We start from the raw sequence: 21,594 nt of genomic DNA on the forward strand, positions 1-21,594 counted from the left end.
CCTTCCTAGGGAGGCGTTCGGGTGGCATCCTGACCAGATGCCCGAACCACCTCATCTGGCTCCTCTCGATGTGGAAGAGCAGCGGCTTTACTTTGAGCTCCCCCCGAATGACAGAGCTTCTCACCCTATCTCTAAGGGAGAGCCCCGCCACTCGGCGGAGGAAACTCATTTCGGCCGCTTGTACCCGTGATCTTGTCCTTTCGGTCATGACCCAAAGCTCATGACCATAGGTGAGGATGGGAACGTAGATCGACCGGTAAATCGAGAGCTTTGCCTTCCGGCTCAGCTCCTTCTTCACCACAACGGATCGATACAGCGTCCGCATTACTGAAGACGCCGCACCGATCCGCCTGTCGATCTCACGATCCACTCTTCCCCCACTCGTGAACAAGACTCCGAGGTACTTGAACTCCTCCACTTGGGGCAAGATCTCCTCCCCAACCCGGAGATGGCACTCCACCCTTTTCCGGGAGAGAACCATGGACTCGGACTTGGAGGTGCTGATTCCCATCCCAGTCGCTTCACACTTGGCTGCGAACCGATCCAGTGAGAGCTGAAGATCTTGGCCGGAGGAAGCCATCAGGACCACATCATCTGCAAATAGCAGTGACCTAATCCTGCAGCCACCAAACCAGATCCCCTCAATGCCCTGACTGCGCCTAGAAATTCTGTCCATAAAGGTTATGAACAGAATCGGTGACAAAGGGCAGCCTTGGCGGAGTCCAACCCTCACTGGAAACGTGTCCGACTTACTGCCGGCAATGCGGACCAAGCTCTGACACTGATTATACAGGGAGCGAACTGCCACAATAAGACAGTCCGATACCCCATACTCTCTGAGCACTCCCCACAGGACTTCCCGGGGTACACGGTCGAATGCCTTCTCCAAGTCCACAAAGCACATGTAGACTGGTTGGGCAAACTCCCATGCACCCTCAAGGACCCTGCCGAGAGTATAGAGCTGGTCCACAGTTCCACGACCAGGACGAAAACCACACTGTTCCTCCTGAATCCGAGGTTCGACTATCCGGCGTAGCCTCCTCTCCAGTACACCTGAATAGACCTTACCGGGAAGGCTGAGGAGTGTGATCCCACGATAGTTGGAACACACCCTCCGGTTCCCCTTCTTAAAGAGAGGAACCACCACCCCGGTCTGCCAATCCAGAGGTACCGCCCCCGATGTCCACGCGATGTTGCAGAGTCTTGTCAACCAAGACAGCCCCACAACATCCAGAGCCTTAAGGAACTCCGGGCGGATCTCATCCACCCCCGGGGCCTTGCCACCGAGGAGCTTTTTAACTACCTCGGCAACCTCAGCCCCAGAAATAGGAGAGCCCACCACAGATTCCCCAGACCCTGCTTCCTCATAGGAAGACGTGCTGGTAGGATTGAGGAGGTCTTCGAAGTATTCCCTCCACCGATCCACAACATCCGCAGTCGAGGTCAGCAGAGCACCATCCCCACCATACACGGTGTTGACACTGCACTGCTTCCCCTTCCTGAGGCGGCGGATGGTGGTCCAGAATTGCTTCGAAGCCGTCCGGAAGTCTTTTTCCATGGCCTCCCCGAACTCCTCCCATGTCCGAGTTTTTGCCTCCGCGACCGCTGAAGCCGCACACCGCTTGGCCTGTCGGTACCTGTCTGCTGCCTCAGGAGTCCCATGAGCCAAAAGAACCCGATAGGACTCCTTCTTCAGCCTGACAGCATCCCTCACCGCCGGTGTCCACCAACGGGTTCTAGGATTACCGCCACGACAGGCACCAACTACCCTGCGGCCACAGCTCCAATCGGCCGCCTCGACAATAGAGGTACGGAACATTGTCCACTCGGACTCAATGTCCAGCACCTCCCTCGTGACATGTTCAAAGTTCTTCCGGAGGTGGGAATTGAAACTCTCTCTGACAGGAGACTCTGCCAGGCGTTCCCAGCAAACCCTCACAATGCGTTTGGGCCTGCCAGGTCTGTCCGGCATCCTCCCCCACCATCGTAGCCAACTCACCACCAGGTGGTGATCGGTAGAAAGCTCCGCCCCTCTCTTCACCCGAGTGTCCAAAACATGAGGCCGCAAATCCGATGACACAACTACAAAGTCGATCATGGAACTGCGGCCTAGGGTGTCCTGGTGCCAAGTGCACATATGGACACCCTTATGTTTGAACATGGTGTTTTCTATCGACAATCTGTGACGAGCACAAAAGTCCAATAACAGAACACCACTCGGGTTCAGATCCGGGCGGCCATTCTTCCCGATCACACCTCTCCAGGTTTCACTGTCGCTGCCAACATGAGCGTTGAAGTCCCCCAGTAGAACGAGGGAATCACCCGAGGGAGCACTCTCTAGTACTCCCTCGAGTGAATCCAAAAAGGGTGGGTACTCTGAGCTGCCGTTTGGCGCGTAAACGCAAACAACAGTCAGGACCCGTCCCCCCACCCGAAGGCGGAGGGAAGCTACCCTCTCGTCCACCGGGTTGAACTCCAACGTGCAGGCTTTGAGCCGAGGGGCAACAAGAATTGCCACCCCAGCCCGTCACCTCTCACTGCCGGCAACGCCAGAGTGGAAGAGAGTCCAGCCCCTCTCAAGAGAAGTGGTTCCAGAGCCCTTGCTGTGCGTCGAAGTGAGTCCGACTATGTCTAGCCGGAACTTCTCCACCTCACGCACTAGCTCAGACTCCTTCCCCCCCAGGGAAGTGACGTTCCACGTCCCAAGAGCCAGCTTATGTAGCCGAGGATCGGACCGCCAAGTGCCCTGCCCTCGGCTGCCGCCCAGCTCACACTGCACCCGACCTCTATGGCCCCTACTATGGGTGGTGAGCCCATTGGAGGGGGGACCCACGTTGCCTCTTCGGGCTGTGCCCGGCCGGGCCCCATGGGGACAGGCCCGGCCACCAGGCGCTCGCCATCGTGCCCCACCTCCGGGCCTGGCTACAGAGGGGGGCCCCGGTGACCCGCGTCTGGGCGAGGGAAATCTGGGTCCTTGGTTTGTGTTCTTCATCGAGGTCTTCGAGCTGCTCTTTGTCTGATCCCTCACCTAGGACCAGTTTGCCTTGGGAGACCCTACCAGGGGGCATAGAAACCCCCGGACAACATAGCTCCTAGGATCATTGGGACACGCAAACTCCTCTACCACGGTAAAGTGGCAGCTCAGAGAGGAGTGTCTTCATTATAACACTTATATAAGACTTTCAATTTTTTGCGGCTCCAGACAGATTTTTATTTTTTATTTTTGGTCCCGTATGGCTCTTAGAACATTTTGGGTTGCCGACCCCGATCTAATTGATAGGGAATCACTTAGTAACATAATGAGGCGATTATACATTATAATCCTTCAACAGAATATTCACTCTAACAAGTAGCCCTCTGAGAACAGCCATAACTTCAACGTGGTGCTCACTGAAAATGTTGCATTAAGGAGTGGGAATATCCAGGACCCGCTGCAATGTGCTCAAACAACCACCAGATAGCATATGTAAGCAGATAATACTGTATTATCTCGTTTTGTTACAGATTTATCAGGTCGGTCGTGAATTCTTCACTCACGCTTTAAGCGAAGGACGAGGCAAACAAAAAAGCCAGACCCACTGCATCTGAAAGCTGGTAGAAGCATGACTGCAGCCTCCCAAGCCTTGTTATCATCTTAATTGTTACAGCTTGCTTTGTTTTTAACGACCGTCTTTGGATTCACCTCAGGCTTAAGAGTGTTTGCAAACACAGCAGGTCAAATGTCAACTCTCCTGGGAGACGTCACTTCCACTCATGCCAGTTAGTTAAGGTTCAGTCACAAATGAAACACGTTGTGTGTACGCTCACGTTTCCCACTATTCTTAGTCCCGTTAATACTTTCAGGCCGACGGGGAAATATGCTGCCACAGGACACGGGAAAGGTTATGTATATCATTACGGTCCTCTACAGACCGGACTATGCTTTCTGGAGCAATTCAAAGAAGAATTCCATCGTCACGCTCGTGAAATGTCAGATGTTTTAAGCTCTTAACAAAGAGGTGATATGACTCCAGACACTTATAATGCTGCAGATAATCAGACAACAAAATGCTGCTATGTATGGAAGGAGCACTTTTATGAAAACTGAATGACTCCTGACAGACACCCGTGGCCTTTCACAATGCAGGCTGAAGAAGGAAAAAAAAAACCTCAGTCGCTTATCAAACTGCTCTTTTCATTTCCTTAAACTCACTATTGGATTCTCTTGCTCGTGCTCAACATGGCTCAACCTTTTCTTTGTGACGCATCGCTCACAATGGCCTGGTAATGAAAGTTAAAAGAGTGTTGCATATTAATGGTCGCGGCCATTGAGCCATTAAGCTGAGCAATCGCTGTCCTTCAGTGGCCTGTCACAGGAATAATTAACAACGTGACGCGTGGGCGGGGGTCACAGTGGGCTCTGAGGGAGCTGTTGATACACAGGAAACCTGTGGACTATTAATCTGCAAAAACAGGACATTTCTTCATTGTCATGTGAAGAAACGGTTACATCTCGCTTATGTAGTGATAAACCATTCACGCTAAAGTCAAACGCCCTTCCGGTCTTACAGAAGAATCAGAATCAGAATCAGAATAGTTTTTATTGCCATTGTTTGAGAACGGGTTCACAAACTAGGAATTTTTCTTGGTGCAATTGTGCAACATAAAACACATATAACACAGAATAGGTAATAAAATGAGCTGTAACTGAGCTATCAGATCTTGCTATTATTCATGTGCCTGATGGCCGAGGGGAAAAAACTGTTCAGGTGGCGGGAGGTGTGGGTCTGGATGGACCGTAGTCTCTTGCCTGAAGGTAGAGGGGAGTCCGTCCGTCGTACAGAGTTTGACCAAAAAAGATGTCTCTAAAAACTTGGAGATCTCCCCTCGGTAGGCCTGGCCGATATTCGATTGGTCAATGAACCGACGATTAATGAAAATTAATGTATATCATTAATCAAGTCGAGTTAGCATGTAAGGCAGGGCAAGGCAATTTATTTATTGAGCACACATTGTACAAAAGGCAATTCAAAGTGCTTTACAGAATATTAAAAGGAAAAATAATGCAAATTCATATCAGAAAATACAATCACCATAAAAACAATCATAATGAATCAGTCAAATGCTGGAGATAAAATACTTTCAGTTGTCATATGCACAATTAGATTTTTCCAGCCTGGTTTCGAACATTGAAATGTTGAGGCCCGTCTCACATCTTGAGGAAAACTATTTTAGGAGCAAATAACTGAAACACAGTTTCACCACGTTTGGTCTTGACTCTGGGCACCAGCAGGAGATCACTGCTTGAGGTTCTGAGAGCTCCAGATGGTTCGTAGGGCTCTAACATGTCAGAGATGTACCTTGGCACAAGACCATGAATAGACTTGTACACACGCAGAGCTGTTTTAAAGTCTATTCTCTGAGCAACCGGAAGCCAGTGCAGTGACCTAAGCACTGGACTAATATGGTCGTATTTCCTGGTTCAAGTCAGGACTCTAGCAGCAGCATTCTGGATGTACTGCAGCTGCTTTTCAGCTGGTTTAGAGAGCCCGGTGAGAAGGCTGTCACAGTAGTCTAACCTCCATCCATCCTTTTTCTACCGCTTGTCCCTTTCGGGGTCGTGGGGGGTGCTGGAGCCTATCTCAGCTACAATCGGGCGGAAGGCGGTGTACACCCTGGACAAGTCGCCACCTCATCACAGGGCCAACACAGATAGACAGACAACATTCACACTCACATTCACACACTAGGGCCAATGTAGTGTTTCCAATCAACCTATCCCCAGGTGCATGTTTTTGGATGTAGCCTAACCTGCTGGAGACAAAGGCATCGATTAGTCCTTCTAAGTCTGATTTAGACATCATGCTTCTGATTTTGGCAACATTTTTCAGTTGCTCAAAAGCTGCTGATGTTATTGACATAATGGATGGATGGAACTTTATTGTCATTGCACAAGTACAACAACATTTTGTTTTCAGCACACACCCATTTAAGATTAGACAAACAGTGTACAAGGTTACAGAACAAGAACGCTGATGGGTCGCCACAAGGCGCCCCGTAAAAAATGGGAAAAAGGTAGACGCTGGGGGAGGATGAGTAAAAAAAATACAATCTCAGAGAGTGGGAAAAAAACTCCATAGCAATGTACATATGCATATTACAACATACAGAATCAGAATCACAATCAGAAATACTTTAATAATCCCCAAGGGGAAATTAAGATTTTCAGCACAAGCCCATTCAAGAGCAGACAAACATTACAAGGAGACAGAACAGGATCTCTGACGGGTCTGCCAATTTCCGGCGTCCCTTACAAAACAGTACAACTCAAGACTTGCAACAGAGGGGAGGGCGTGAGGGCTACGGGGGAGGCTGCTGCTATTCAACTGCTGCCCAGTCGTCTCTCACCCCTAAGGGATTCAAGCGTCGAAGGCGTGGGACGGGGGGTAGGGTATGTGTGTGTGGCGTATTTCTTCCGTGGATGCATGTGTGTGTGTGTAAGCCTGCAGCGTGTCTCTGTTCCGCCACCTTGGTGTTCTTGCAGCCGCCAGTCAGTCCAAAGTCAACAACAACAGGTGTGTCCATGAGAGACAAGAGGGGAGTTTGTTGTGTCTTCACCGCACTGTCCTTCAAGAGAGTCTCGAAACCAGGGAAACAATCCAAATTAGAAGGATTTGTTTGCGAGCGAAAATAAAATTTGCTTTTCACTTTTAATTGTCTATTACTGGTCCTCAAATTCATCCTGCAGGACAGACGGTTCGATGTTACCCAAATCACAAGAGTGTCCACAGTTCTGCCCGCATCCTCCAATCATTTGGGGCAGCTTTGGGGTACTTTGAAGGCTGCCAGCAGATTCTAATTCGTCGACAAACCAGAGCAACGCTTACTCCAATCAGCAGATGTTCTGTTGTCATAATTCCGAATCGGTGGATAGCTTCACGTCCTCAACTAAAAGGGTCGCCAGGCACGCGGCACTCCTTCTTCTCCCATCGTGTGTCCAGCAACAACTGCTCCGTCAAGACAGGCAAGTTCCCCCAAACCCAAGATCTTGTCAATTTCGTTGAGAGGCCAGTAAATTAATTCCATTGTTTAGATTCGGAGAGCATTGCAAAAAGAGGCAACAAGAAAGTTAAGATAAGACACAAGAAGCAAGCAGGGGAGATAAGGGAGAGGGAAGGGGAGCGTCCGCCCTCGATGTGTGCCAGAAAGAAAAATGTGGCTGTTAAAGTTCAAGTCTGAGTCCATTATTACCTCTAGATTTGTAACCTGATTATTAGTTTTCAGTGAGAGGGTCTCAAGGTGACTAATAATAGTTTCTCTTTGCTTCTGTAGGCCAAAGACAATAAGTTCAGTTTTGTCTGAGTTTTACTGAAGAAAATTGTTTTGGATCCACAATGCAGCGTCAAGGTGACCGACGTTCACCTGCCGTCAGTGACAGTAGTAGTAGTAGCTGACATGGACAAAATGATCCCAAAACCAAATTCCACCGCATCAATGTGGGAATATTTCAGTTTAAACCTTTGGAACGAGATGAGCCTATCAAGTTTATCAACACCAAGGAGCCAGTTTGCCAAATGTGTGCTCGAATACGACAAACTTGCACGCCCACTTAGACTTAAACAAACTTTATTGATCCACAAGGGAAATTGTTCAAAACATAAGTGATAAAAAAAAGCAAGAAAAGTTGAGGATAATACCAATAATAACCAAAAATTAAGTAAAATGAAGGAAGTCAAAGTAGCTACTGTGATGTGCTGCCAGTCTTTTAGGCACATCAAAGAAAAAAAACGAACAAACCAAAAAAAAAACTTGAAACACAATCACCTGACCTGACAGTCTACGGTGAACAAGCCAGGTCAGTGTAAACAAAACAGCGCAAAATGTTGTGCGCTCACAGAAATTATGGTTCAAATAACTACTTCATCGTCAAATACTTGCTGCCATTTAATACTGTTGAAAAATGTGTATTTCTAAAAATGCTGCAAATGTTTGACAGACATTTGTCTTGTTGTCATGTCGGAATCTGCCAGACTTAAGTTGTTAATACTTGTTAATACACTGCACTTTTCTTTAAAATGGTCCTAACTTGATTGTCAGTCAACAACTCTACCTTGTTTAATAGTGAAGTGCAACTTTGTTTGTCAATTCATCATTTATTCATTTTATTTTTTGTTTTGCTTGTGTATATTTGAGGGCCCCCAACCCCTCCTTAACATATTTCATTGCTTTTGGTTGTGATTGTTATTCAAGTACAACCGTTTGCTAACAGACCAAGAGTATTTTATTGTTATTTGTTTGTAACATAAGTAAGTGATTTTTATTTATAAAGCTCTTTTCACAGATAAAATCACAAAGCTCTGTACAAAACATAGGTGAAGTAAAACAACAGTTTAATTACAACAACAGGGGCAACATCATAAAAAGAATACAAAGTGAATTCAAATTGATAGTTAAAATTGATAGTTAAAAGGTGCATTAACTAAAAGCTTGACTAAAAAGAGAAGTTTTTAAATGTTTCTTAAAAATGTCAACACAGTCAAGATCACGGAGGGACTGGTGCAAGTTGTTCCAGAGTCTGGGAGCTATAGCCTGGAATGCCAGGTCTCCACGGGTTTTAAAACGAGTTTTCTGGATCTTTACAAGACCCTGGCCTGAAGACCGGAGGCTGCACCCTGAAGAGTAGGGGCATAGCAAGTCAGTGATGTACTGAGGGGCCTCACCATGTAATGCACGGAATGTTAGGACTAAAATTTTAAACTCCATGCGGAATTTGACTGGAAGCCAATGACGACTGGATAAAACGGGGGTGATATGGGCTGTTCTGGGTGCAACGGTCAAAAGTCTGGCAGACGCATTTTGTACCGTCTGAAGTCTCTTTAGTGTTGACTTGTTGAAAAAGAGTGAAAAGAGAATTGCAATAGTCAATACGAGACGAAATGGAAGTGTGGGTGGTCATTTCGAGATCCAATTTTGACAAAAAATGTCTGAGATGATAAAAACAGTTTTTGGTCATTTGAAGGCAGTGACCCTCCAAAGACATTGACTGATCAAACACAACCCCAAGGTTTCTGAGGCTGCTTTTAACAGATGCACCCAGAGCGCCAAGGGAGTTCTTGATAAGGGGGATCTTTTTATCGGGGGCAATTATCAGAGTTTCCGTTTTGTCAGAATTTATCTGGAGGAAATTTGAGGACAACCAGTTTTTAATACAGGATACGCACTCCAAGAACTCAGATAAAAAGTGAAAACTTTAAAAAATTAGAGATTTACAAGTTCACCCTCCGATTACAAACAAGAAATACAAGTGTATTGCATCTGAAACACGCATGATTATTATGTGTAGCCGAGCTAAATTTTATTTTATTTTATTTTTGGTCATTTATTCACATCATTTTTTGTTGTGAACTTCCCCAAAAGTGTCTCTCATTGTAAATAGGTTCCACTCTATTATTTTCCGTTACATACCTTTTTGTTTCCCTGGGGGGGTGATTTGGCGTCGCACCTGTGTGACCAGCTTCAGTGAGCACTGACGCTCAGAGCTGGTAATTCACGTTTATGTCTTTCTCCCTTTATTTTTTTTATAAACTTTTTGGTTGTCTCTCTTAAAGTATTCTATAAGAATGCACACTGTCTTGTGACGTGCTGTTAAGCATGCGGGTTGAATTCCCGAACTTTCTGTTTGTTAAATTGTTGTAAAAAACAGACTTTTATATGCTAAATGATATGTGGATTAGCTTAATAGCGGCAGTTATTACGGGACGGCGTGGCGCAGTGGAAGAGTGGCCGTGCGCGACCCGAGGGTCCCTGGTTCAATCCCCACCTAGTACCAACCTCGTCATGTCCGTTGTGTCCTGAGCAAGACACTTCACCCTTGCTCCTGATGGGTGCTGGTTAGCGCCCTCCATCAGTGTGTGAATGTGTGTGTGAATGGGTAAATGTGGAAGTAGTGTCAAAGCGCTTTGAGTACCTTGAAGGTAGAAAAGCGCTATACAAGTACAACCCATTTTCTGGTCTCGTGAGTTTGCGCACGCGTCAAAAACTCTGCAGCGTGTCTGTGTGCCGTTGTGGCATTAATATGGGTGTGTATTATTTCTTTCTTTATTCTTTAGTGGAGAGAGAACCTGTTTACTGTGGACTGTGTGTGACGCCCTGTTCTTTTTGTTTCCATTCAAACAAAAGTATGTCTGTTATGAGTTTTTTGGCATAGTTAATTGTAGAAAAAATATAAAATGAGTTGATGTGAGTGGGAAATTGCTGCACATATTAAGGACCTTTTTTAATATATATTTTTGTTATTTGCTGATGTATATATTTTATATACTGTTTTTTATTTATTTAATTTATTTCAGACTATTTTATGCTTTATTTACCTTTTATTATTAATGTTATTATTATTATTATTAATTTATTGTTATTATTATTTCCACATGTAAGCATACATTCATGAGCTAGAGTGAGCACTGACGCTTGGAGCTGTGGAGAGAGAGAGATCCTGTTTACTGTGGACTGTGTGTGACGCCCTGTTGTTTTTGTTTCCATTAAAAAAAAAAGGTGAATGAATCCTCCACGACTCAACTCCTGTGTGTGCCTCACTACAAAAGACACAACGCAGAACAGTGACTGTTACTTCTAGACCTCCACCCCAGATCACACCTCCCTTCTACCCACTTCTCCAAAGTGGGCTGGCTCAGGGTGGAGGACAGAGTAAAACAACTTGCACTGAGCCTTGTCTATAAAATTACAATTACAAAATAACATGGGAGGCAATTGGTTGTTTAAGCTTGCAGCTACACAACAGCTAAGCACACAATAGCGCACAAGCTAGACATACGCAATAACTGTCTTTAATTGAACAATATTGCATTCTAAAACATTACATATAAACACATATAAAATAAATATAATTGCATATTACTTACTCATACAAAGTCTCCAAGGAAAAAACTATAAGAAAGCATATACCGTATTTCCTTGAAATGCCGCTGGGGCGGTAATTAATTTAAAACCTCTTCTCACTCCGGCGCTTACCAAAGGCATGCGGTAAATTTAGGCCTGCGCTTATAAATTTGAGTGTGATGTAAGGATACCATCATGAAAAGCACATTTAATTAAAAAAACATTATTATGGTCTTACCTTTACTTATAAATGAAGTCCATGCGCAGCTCCTTCTGAACAAAAGCATCGGTAACTTGTTTATAGAAGTCTTCCTTATCTTTCTTCAATTTTAAAAGTCTCTCTGTCTTGATGGAGATCTTCCTTTAATTATTACCTCCTGCTTCGATTGAAAGTCCAGTTTAGAAAACTGTTTTATTTTAAATATGTAATCCTCCATTTTAAAAGTGCAAGCGAGAGGAAAAAATAAACGATCGCTGCTCACTGTTGCTGCTTATTGTCACTTCTTCTGCAACCGAGTAGTCGCAAGAAGGATCACTAGCGCCCTCTACCACCAGGAGGCGGGAGTCATTTAATGACTCATATTTGACACACGCAGCTACGGTGTATTAATAAAACATAGCTGCTTACTGTTCTTTTTAGCATATTCAATAGCTTGGACCTTAAATCCTACTGAATAGCTCTTAATCTTCTTCCCTTTATGCGATTTCAAATGATTGAAATCAGCCTCCTCCATTTTGAAAATGATGACAGGGGAAGTGTCACTCGTGACGTGACGAGTTTGACCCGGCAGAAATTCTAGGCATATGCAAATTATTTTGCGAAACGAGTTTGACCCGGCGGAAATTCTTGACATGCGCTAATAAAAATAATATATTTTGCGAAACGAGTTTGACCCGGCGTTAATTCTAGGTAGGCGCATACTATATACCCGGCGGCAATTCAAGGAAATATGCTAATTCAACTTACTGGCCAAAAACTGCGTTAATTTGAAAACCGCATAAGTCATACTTGCCAACCCTCCTGGATTTTCCGGGAGACTCCCGAAATTCAGCGCCTCTCCCGAAAACCTCCCGGGTCAAATTATCTCCCGAAATTCAGGCGGACTCAGGTCCCACAATATAAGCGGTGTGCCTGCCCAATGACGTTATAACTGTTGAATGATCGAGGGCAAGTTTTTGGTTTCTTATGTGGGTTTATTGTTAGGCAGTTTCATTAACGTTCTCCCAGCGCGGCAACAACACACAACAGCAGCAGTCACGTTTTCGTCTACCGTAAAGCAATTTGTCTGCCGTAAACAGCAATGTTGTGACACTCTTAAACAGGACAATACTGCCATCTAGTGCATTTGATGAAAGCACTTTTGTGTTTGCCACACATCAATGCATCATCAGAGAGGGTGTGCAGCATGATTAGAAAAATAGTGACAGAGAATAGAACAAGGATGGACAATTCAACCCTTAACTCAACAAGTATATGTGTAAATAAATGAACACTGAAATTCAAGTATTTCTTTTATTTATATATATATATACATATATATATATATATATATATATATATATATACATATATATATATATATATATATATATATATACTGTATATATATGTAAAAGAAATATATATATATATATATATATATATATATATATATATATATATATATATATATATAAAAGAAATACTTGACTTTCAGTGAATTCTAGCTATAAATATATATTTATTTTACATATATATATATATATATATATATATATATATATATATATATATATATATATATATATATATATATATATATATATATATATATATGAAATACTTGACTTGGTGAATTATAGCTGTAAATATACTCCTCCCCACTTAGCCACGCCCCCACACACACACACCTCCCGAAATTGGAGGTCTCAAGGTTGGCAAGTATGGCATAAGTCCATTTCAGACAGTAAATAATACTTAGGTTAGTGTTTTGTTTTCGTTCCATACAACAAAATAATACAAAAATGTGTGATTCCTGCTAATAATCGTTTTGGATTAATATCGTTATTGACTTATACGCAAGGCTCCAATATCTGTATCAGAAGTAAAAAGGTTGTGTTAGGGGTCCTCTCGTAGGCATGTCGCCCAAAAGTAGGAGAATTTAGGTTCATGATATTTATGAAATATTTTAAAAGCCCCTGGAATATGCTTAAATGACATTATCTCAAAGCAGATTGTTTTCGACTTGATGGGTTCCACAATGTCTGAATGTTGCCTTTTTATGATCCTTTTTTTTTTTTGCTTCGCTAGCCTTGTTGCCGAGCGTGTCGTGTGCTTGTTTTGCAGTCAGTCATAAAACACCAACAACGGAGCTCAGAGTAGATTCTGAAAGATCCTGCCTGAGAGTATACGTTGTGGGCGTCCTATTAATATGTAACCGTGAGCTGTCTGCCGGGTTGTAATGAAAAGAACAAACAAAATCAAATGGAGTCATGCAGGATATTTGTTCCAGGAACGACTCGTTTACTTTCTTGTTTTACTCGCTTGGTTTTGCCCGCGTCCTTTCACCCGTGTCTGTGACCCTGTCTTTCAAGCCCGTCCTGTCAGGCTGCTGTAATTGCAGCGTGACAGGTCTCATTCCTCGTCCCCGTCACTCAGCGCCGCTGAGATACGGCGTCTTGCTCGCTAAAATGACAACGCCCTCCCTCCGTGGTTAATGCTTATGGTGATGAATCACTGCTTCATGCTATCCAGTTGGCCCCAGGAAGACGACACTTTGGCTGATCAATAAAACAATTTTCGACAATAAGCCCTTTCTAATGTTACGGCTTTTCATCTGACCATTTAAGCACCACACCCCCACTTGGTGTATCGTGTTTGCTTAATGCGTCGCTATTTGATCATGCTATTAATCAGCCCTCCCACCACTTCACCAGTTTTTCACGTGATAGTGGCAGCCTAAAATGTCGGATTTCTTGGCTACTTATTGACAAACTTGGGATTTTTAGAGGCTTTTATCTTCCCCCCGATGACATTGCACCAGCTTGTGATTTTCCGAATGTAATTTAATTATTCTAGACCAGGGGATGTCAAACGTACGGCCGGAGGGCCGGATCAGGCCCACGAACAGGTTTTATCCGGCCCGCCGGGATGAGTTTGCTAAGTATAAAAATTAACCCAAAATTTTTGAATGAAAGAAACTGCTGTTCAAAATGTGTCCACTGGATGTCGCAATAGCAATTCTTTGTATCTTTGTAGATGATGCTACATATGTACAAAATAAACCACATGATGTTAGTGCACCAGTGGAGGAAAATTAGAAAACTACATAAATAACATCCTGTAGTTTGATTTTGATATCATTTTTTGGTAACACTGTCACGACCCGACTAGGACTCTGGACACAGATGCACATACTTGCCAACCTTGAGACCTCCAATTTCGGGAGGTGGGGGGTGGGTGGGGTGCGGGGGGCGTGGTTGGGGCGGGGGCGTGGTTGGGGCGTGGTTAAGAGGGGAGGAGTATATTTACAGCTAGAATTCACCAAGTCAAGTATTTCATATATATATATGTATATATATATATATTTATATATACAGGTAAAAGCCAGTAAATTAGAATATTTTGAAAAACTTATTTATTTCAGTAATTGCATTCAAAAGGTGTAACTTGTACATTATATTTATTCATTGCACACAGACTGATGCATTCAAATGTTTATTTCATTTAATTTTGATGATTTGAAGTGGCAACAAATGAAAATCCAAAATTCCGTGTGTCACAAAATTAGAATATTACTTAAGGCTAATACAAAAAAGGGATTTTTAAAAATGTTGGCCAACTGAAAAGTATGAAAATGAAAAATATGAGCATGTACAATACTCAATACTTGGTTGGAGCTCCTTTTGCCTCAATTACTGCGTTAATGCGGCGTGGCATGGAGTCGATGAGTTTCTGGCACTGCTCAGGTGTTATGAGAGCCCAGGTTGCTCTGATAGTGGCCTTCAACTCTTCTGCGTTTTTGGGTCTGGCATTCTGCATCTTCCTTTTCACAATACCCCACAGATTTTCTATGGGGCTAAGGTCAGGGGAGTTGGCGGGCCAATTTAGAACAGAAATACCATGGTCCGTAAACCAGGCACGGGTAGATTTTGCGCTGTGTGCAGGCGCCAAGTCCTGTTGGAACTTGAAATCTCCATCTCCATAGAGCAGGTCAGCAGCAGGAAGCATGAAGTGCTCTAAAACTTGCTGGTAGACGGCTGCGTTGACCCTGGATCTCAGGAAACAGAGTGGACCGACACCAGCAGATGACATGGCACCCCAAACCATCACCCAACCATGCACATTTTGCATTTCCTTTGGAAATCGAGGTCCCAGAGTCTGGAGGAAGACAGGAGAGGCAAAGGATCCACGTTGCCTGAAGTCTAGTGTAAAGTTTCCACCATCAGTGATGGTTTGGGGTGCCATGTCATCTGCTGGTGTCGGTCCACTCTGTTTCCTGAGATCCAGGGTCAACGCAGCCGTCTACCAGCAAGTTTTAGAGCACTTCATGCTTCCTGCTGCTGACCTGCTCTATGGAGATGGAGATTTCAAGTTCCAACAGGACTTGGCGCCTGCACACAGCGCAAAATCTACCCGTGCCTGGTTTACGGACCATGGTATTTCTGTTCTAAATTGGCCCGCCAACCCCCCTGACCTTAGCCCCATAGAAAATCTGTGGGGTATTGTGAAAAGGAAGATGCAGAACTCCAGACCCAAAAACGCAGAAGAGTTGAGGGCCACGATCAGAGCAACCTGGGCTCTCATAACACCTGAGCAGTGCCAGAAACTCATCGACTCCATGCCACGCCGCATTAACGCAGTAATTGAGGCAAAAGGAGCTCCAACCAAGTATTGAGTATTGCACATGCTCATATTTTTCATTTTCATACTTTTCAGTTGGCCAACATTTCTAAAAATCCCTTTTTTGTATTAGCCTTAAGTAATATTCTAATTTTGTGACACACGGAATTTTGGATTTTCATTTGTTGCCACTTCAAATCTCAAAATTAAATGAAATAAACATTTGAATGCATCAGTCTGTGTGCAATGAATAAATATAATGTACAAGTTACACCTTTTGAATGCAATTACTGAAATAAATCAAGTTTTTCAAAATATTCTAATTTACTGGCTTTTACCTGTATATATATCCCCGCGACCCCGAAGGGAATAAGCGGTAGAAAATGGATGGATGGATGGATATATATATATATATATATATATATATATATATATATATATATATATATATATAAGAAATAATTGACTTTCAGTGAATTCTAGCTATATATGTATATATATATATATATATATATATATATATATATATATATATATATATAAATACAAGAAATACTTGAATTTCAGTGTTCATTTATTTACACATATACACACACATAACACTCATCTACTCATTGTTGAGTTAAGGGTTGAATTGTCCATCCTTGTTCTATTCTCTGTCACTATCTTTCTAACTAACCATGCTGAACACCCTCTCTGATGATGCATTGATGTGTGGCACGCACAAAAGTGCTTTCATCAAATGCACTAGATGGCAGTATTGTCCTGTTTAAGAGTGTCACAACATTGCTGTTTACGGCAGATGGAATGCTTTACTGTAGACGTTCTTTATATTGTGGGAAAACGGACTCAGGCCACGCCCCCTCCAGCTCCGCCTGAATTTCGGGAGATTTTCGGGAGAAAATTTGTCCCTGGAGGTTTTCGGGAGAGGCGCTGAATTTCGGGAGTCTCCCGGAAAATCCGGGAGGGTTGGCAAGTATGCAGATGCAGGATTACTGAAAACAGTTTATTCTCAGAAGGGTAGGGGTCCAAAACGGGAGAAACAAAACAGGCTATCAAAACAGATCTAACCTGACTACTTAACTAACAAAAATATTAACAACTCAAAACGCTCCGGCTAAGGAGGGAAAAAGGGGCTAAAGAACAAAAACTACCAAATACAACAAAAGGCGCTCCAACGGAGGCGATGCTAAGCAGCTAATCTTACCTGACAAAAGGTTACAAACAAAGAATCTAACGTGGATCAAAAGTACAAAAAAACGTGGCAATGGCTGTAGACAAGGCTGTGGCAAAGGAACGCTGGAGGTACGCACAAGACGATACGAAACACTCTGGCACAGAAGGAGGATGAGACATTTATACACATGAGGGAGGGTGACACAGGTGGGCGCAATCAGGAGAGACATCAGACCAGGGAAACAGGAGGAAAGGCAAGTGACCTGAAACGAGAGGGAGAGTCAGCATTTCAAAATAAAACAGAAAATGACAAAACATGAAACCAGACGAAACCCAGACCAGACTTCACCCAGGTGTGACAAACACTTTAGTATGGGGAACATGTTGTAAGTAACAGAGACTTAATTAAAGGCCTACTGAAATGCGATTTTCTTATTTAAACGGGGATAGCAGGTCCATTCTATGTGTCATACTTGATAATTTTGCGATATTGCCATATTTTTGCTGAAAGGATTTAGTAGAGAACATCGACGATAAAGTTCGCAACTTTTGGTCGCTGATAAAAAAGCCTTGCCTGTACCGGAAGTAGCAGACGAGTAGCGTGACGTCACAGGTTGTGGAGCTCCTCACATCTGCACATTGTTTACAATCATGGCCACCAGCAGCGAGAGCAATTCGGACCGAGAAAGCGACGATTTCCCCATTAATTTGAGCGAGGATGAAAGATTTGTGGATGAGGAAAGTGAGAGTGAAGGACGAGAGGGAAGTGGGAGCGATTCAGATAGGGAAGATGCTTTGAGAGGCGGGTGGGACCTGATATTCAGCTGGGAATGACTAAAACAGTAAATAAACACAAGACATATATATACTCTATTAGCCACAACACAACCAGGCTTGTATTTAATATGCCACAAATTAATCCCGCATAACAAACACCTCCCCCCTCCCGTCCATATAACCCGCCAATACAACTCAAACACCTGCACAACACACTCAATCCCACAGCCCAAAGTACCGTTCACCTCCCCAAAGTTCATACAGCACATATATTTCCCCAAAGTCCCCAAAGTTACGTACGTGACATGCACCTAGCGGCACGCACGTACGGGCAAACGATCAAATGTTTGGAAGCCGCAGCTGCATGCGTACTCACGGTACCGCGTCTGCGCATCCAACTCAAACTCCTCCTGGTAAGAGTCTCTGTTATCCCAGTTCTCCACAGGCCAATGGTAAAGCTTGACTGTCATCTTCCGGGAATGTAAACAATGAAACACCGGCTGTGTTTGTGTTGCTGCAGTCGGCCGCAATACACCGCTTCCCACCTACAGCTTTCTTCTTTGCTGTCTCCATTGTTAACAAATTGCAAAAGATTCACCAACACAGATGTCCAGAATACTGTGGAATTTTGCGATGAAAACAGACGACTTAATAGCTGGCCACCATGCTGTCCCAAAATGTCCTCCACAATCCGTGACGTCACGCGCAGACGTCATCATACCGAGACGTTTTCAGCAGGATATTTTGCGCGAAATTTAAAATTGCACTTTAGTAAGCTAACCCGGCCGTATTGGCATGTGTTGCAATGTTAAGATTTCATCATTGATATATAAACTATCAGACTGCGTGGTCGGTAGTAGTGGGTTTCAGTAGGCCTTTAATAAGTACTTAATAATGACTAATTATTATTATAATTATTATAATCAAATGACAGCAGTCATTTCCATGAGATTATTTTCTAATATAAGTATTTTGGACCAATTACAATGACAGTAACAAAAAATATTGTTTTTCATGAGCTGTGTACTAGTATTGTATGTCTGGGTGGGGTTCCTGCTTTGGAAATAATTTGTACCCCTTTCAGATATCTCATTTAGTTTCCCACTATAACATTCACATGTTGCACAATGAGATGCAAACATGGGATCATGTGTACATTCCTGTAACTTTGTTTGTAAAATATGTCTTTATTAGTATTTCTTTAATGTAATAACATAATTTCATGGTTAATATTTATAAATTAAGATAAAATTAAGAAACTTTTTTTTTTATTGTTCACTAAAGAAGGGTTCGGTGAATGCGCATATGAAACTGGTGGGGTTCGGTACCTCCAACAAGGTTAAGAACCACTGATTTAGAGTTATTTGGTTAGGGTCAGGGTTAGGGTTGTTGTATAATAAGTACTTAATAATGACTATTTAAGAGCCAATATGTTGCTAATTTGCTTTAATTTGTTAATAAGTAACTAATTATTGGTGAATATGTTCCCCATACTAAAGTGTTACCAATGTTTTTTGTCTTGATTGAAAATTAACACCATATTCAGAAAATACAAATAACGACGAATAAAGATGGAATACTATTAACCGCAATATGTAAGCGTAAAAAAACCCAACCCAACAACATTATGATTTGTGCATTTTCAGAATTAGCTTGTTCTATATTTTTAAACAAAGAAAACAATCTGAAGTTGTCTTTATTTTGAAGTTATCCTGCCGTGATTTTTACCAGTCCGGCCCACTTGGGAGTAGATTTTTCTCCACGTGGCCCCCGATCTAAAATGAGTTTGACACCCCTGTTCGAGACTGTAACCCTGACCCCACAACGCACACAATTGCTTGCATCTCCCTGTGATGCATGACGCAGCTGCACGGCCTGCATTTATTTTTTACGCAACACTGCACGCATCTGTGTGTGCAGGCTATTGGGACATCTGCAGGCACACGCCAGATGAACTTTACGTTCAGCAGAAAACATGACAATGTTCTTTCTTCTTTGGCTGGTATGACAAATGATCACAGCGCATCAACATCTCTGTCAATCTACAGTAGGTAAGGTAGTATTTTTGCCTCATTCGGCGTGTGACTGAAGCATTAAGGGGTGGGACTATCCAGGACTGTGCTAAAATAACCCCCTAATAGCATCTGTGAGCAGATAACACGGTATCATCTGTTTCTCTGTCGAATTCCCCCGGTCTTATCAGGTCGGTAGTTCATTCTTCCTCATGCATTCTTCATTCATGCTTTAAGTGAGGAATGTGGCAAAACCCACAATATACCAGTGCTTTTCAATTATTTTTTATTATGCCCCGCCCCCCAGAAAAAGAAAACATATTGCACCCCCAATTATCCTAACACCCCCCGCCCCGACTATAAAATATATAAGTACACGTCTGCATAACATTGTATTGGTATTAACATTCAAGAAAAGAGAACATAAAACGTATATACAGTACAGGCCAAAAGTTTGGACACACCTTCTCATTCATTGTGTTTTCTTCATTATGAAGATGAAGTCTAATAAACAAGCTTTGTTCTTCTCTTGGTTCAGAACAACAGTTTGGCCAACAAAAATAAAGAGGAGTGACACCTCGCACATCTAATACACAAACTTCACAGCCTACGTCCTTTTCGATGAGATGACAAAACATTTGAGCTAGTATGAATGTTATTTGAACACTGATACAGTTTGCAGTTAAATAAAGGACGAGTGACTATCCCAGTCAACAAACTAAAGACTTTATAAACAAGTTGTGACGACGTTCTCGACACATCACCTGCTGCATGTTTCCTGACTATTGACGTTGTAGATTGTCACTGAAGGCATCCAAACTACTAATGAACACATGTGGAGTTATGTACTTAACAAAAAAAGGTGAAATAACTGAAAACGTGTTTTATTTCTTTCAAAATAGCCACCCTTTGCTTTGATTACTGCTTTGCACACTCTTGGCATTCTCTCGATGAGCTTAGACTTAGACTTAAACTTAGACTTCCTTTTTATTGTCATTCAAATTTGAACTTTACAGCACAGATAAGAAATAAATTTCGTTACATAAGCTCATGGTAGTGCAGGATAAAAAAGCAATAAGGTGCATATATAAATAAATAAATATATATAAATAATATATATAATATATAAAATAAATAAATATATATAAATAATATATATAATATATAAAATAAATAAATATATATAAATATATATAAATAAATAAATAGATTACTGTACTGATGAATACAGCTTCAAGAGGTAGTCACCTGAAATGGTTTTGACTTCACAGGTGTCATGGTTTTGATGCCTTCAGTGACAATCTACAATGTAAATAGTCATGAAAACACATTGAAATGAGAAGGTGTGTCCAAACTTTTGGTCTGTACTGTAGATCAACTTACAACAGAAAATAACTTTACTAACATTGTTTTTTTGGTCTGTAACAACAAATATTTAAAGTCCTTGGGCAAGACACTTCACCCTTGCTCCTGATGGGTCGTGGTTAGGGCCTTGCATGGCAGCTCCGTCATCAGAGTGTGAATGTGTGTGTGAATGGGTGAATGTGGAAATAGTGTCAAAGCGCTTTGAGTACCTTGAAGGTAGAAAAGCGCTGTACAAGTATAACCCATTTTCCATAACTATAAACATTTTTTAACCAACTTGAACCATTAGAACTGGAAACATTTATTAAAATAAACGCAATAACTAATTATACAGTCAAATTAATAAGCAATATTAACTCAGACACCAATTTTTGAAGCTTTTCAGGTGGAATTCTTTCCCATTCTTGCTTGATGTACAGCTTAAGTTGTTCAGCGGTCCGGGGTTCTCCATTGTGGTATTTTAGGCTTCATAATGCGCCACACATTTTCAATGGGAGACAGGTCTGGACTACAGGCAGGCTAGTCTAGTACCCGCACTCTTTCACTACGAAGCCACGCTGTTGTAAC

The sequence above is a fragment of the Nerophis lumbriciformis genome, linkage group LG07 (genome assembly GCF_033978685.3).
Source record: "Nerophis lumbriciformis linkage group LG07, RoL_Nlum_v2.1, whole genome shotgun sequence".
Lineage (NCBI taxonomy): Eukaryota > Metazoa > Chordata > Actinopteri > Syngnathiformes > Syngnathidae > Nerophis > Nerophis lumbriciformis.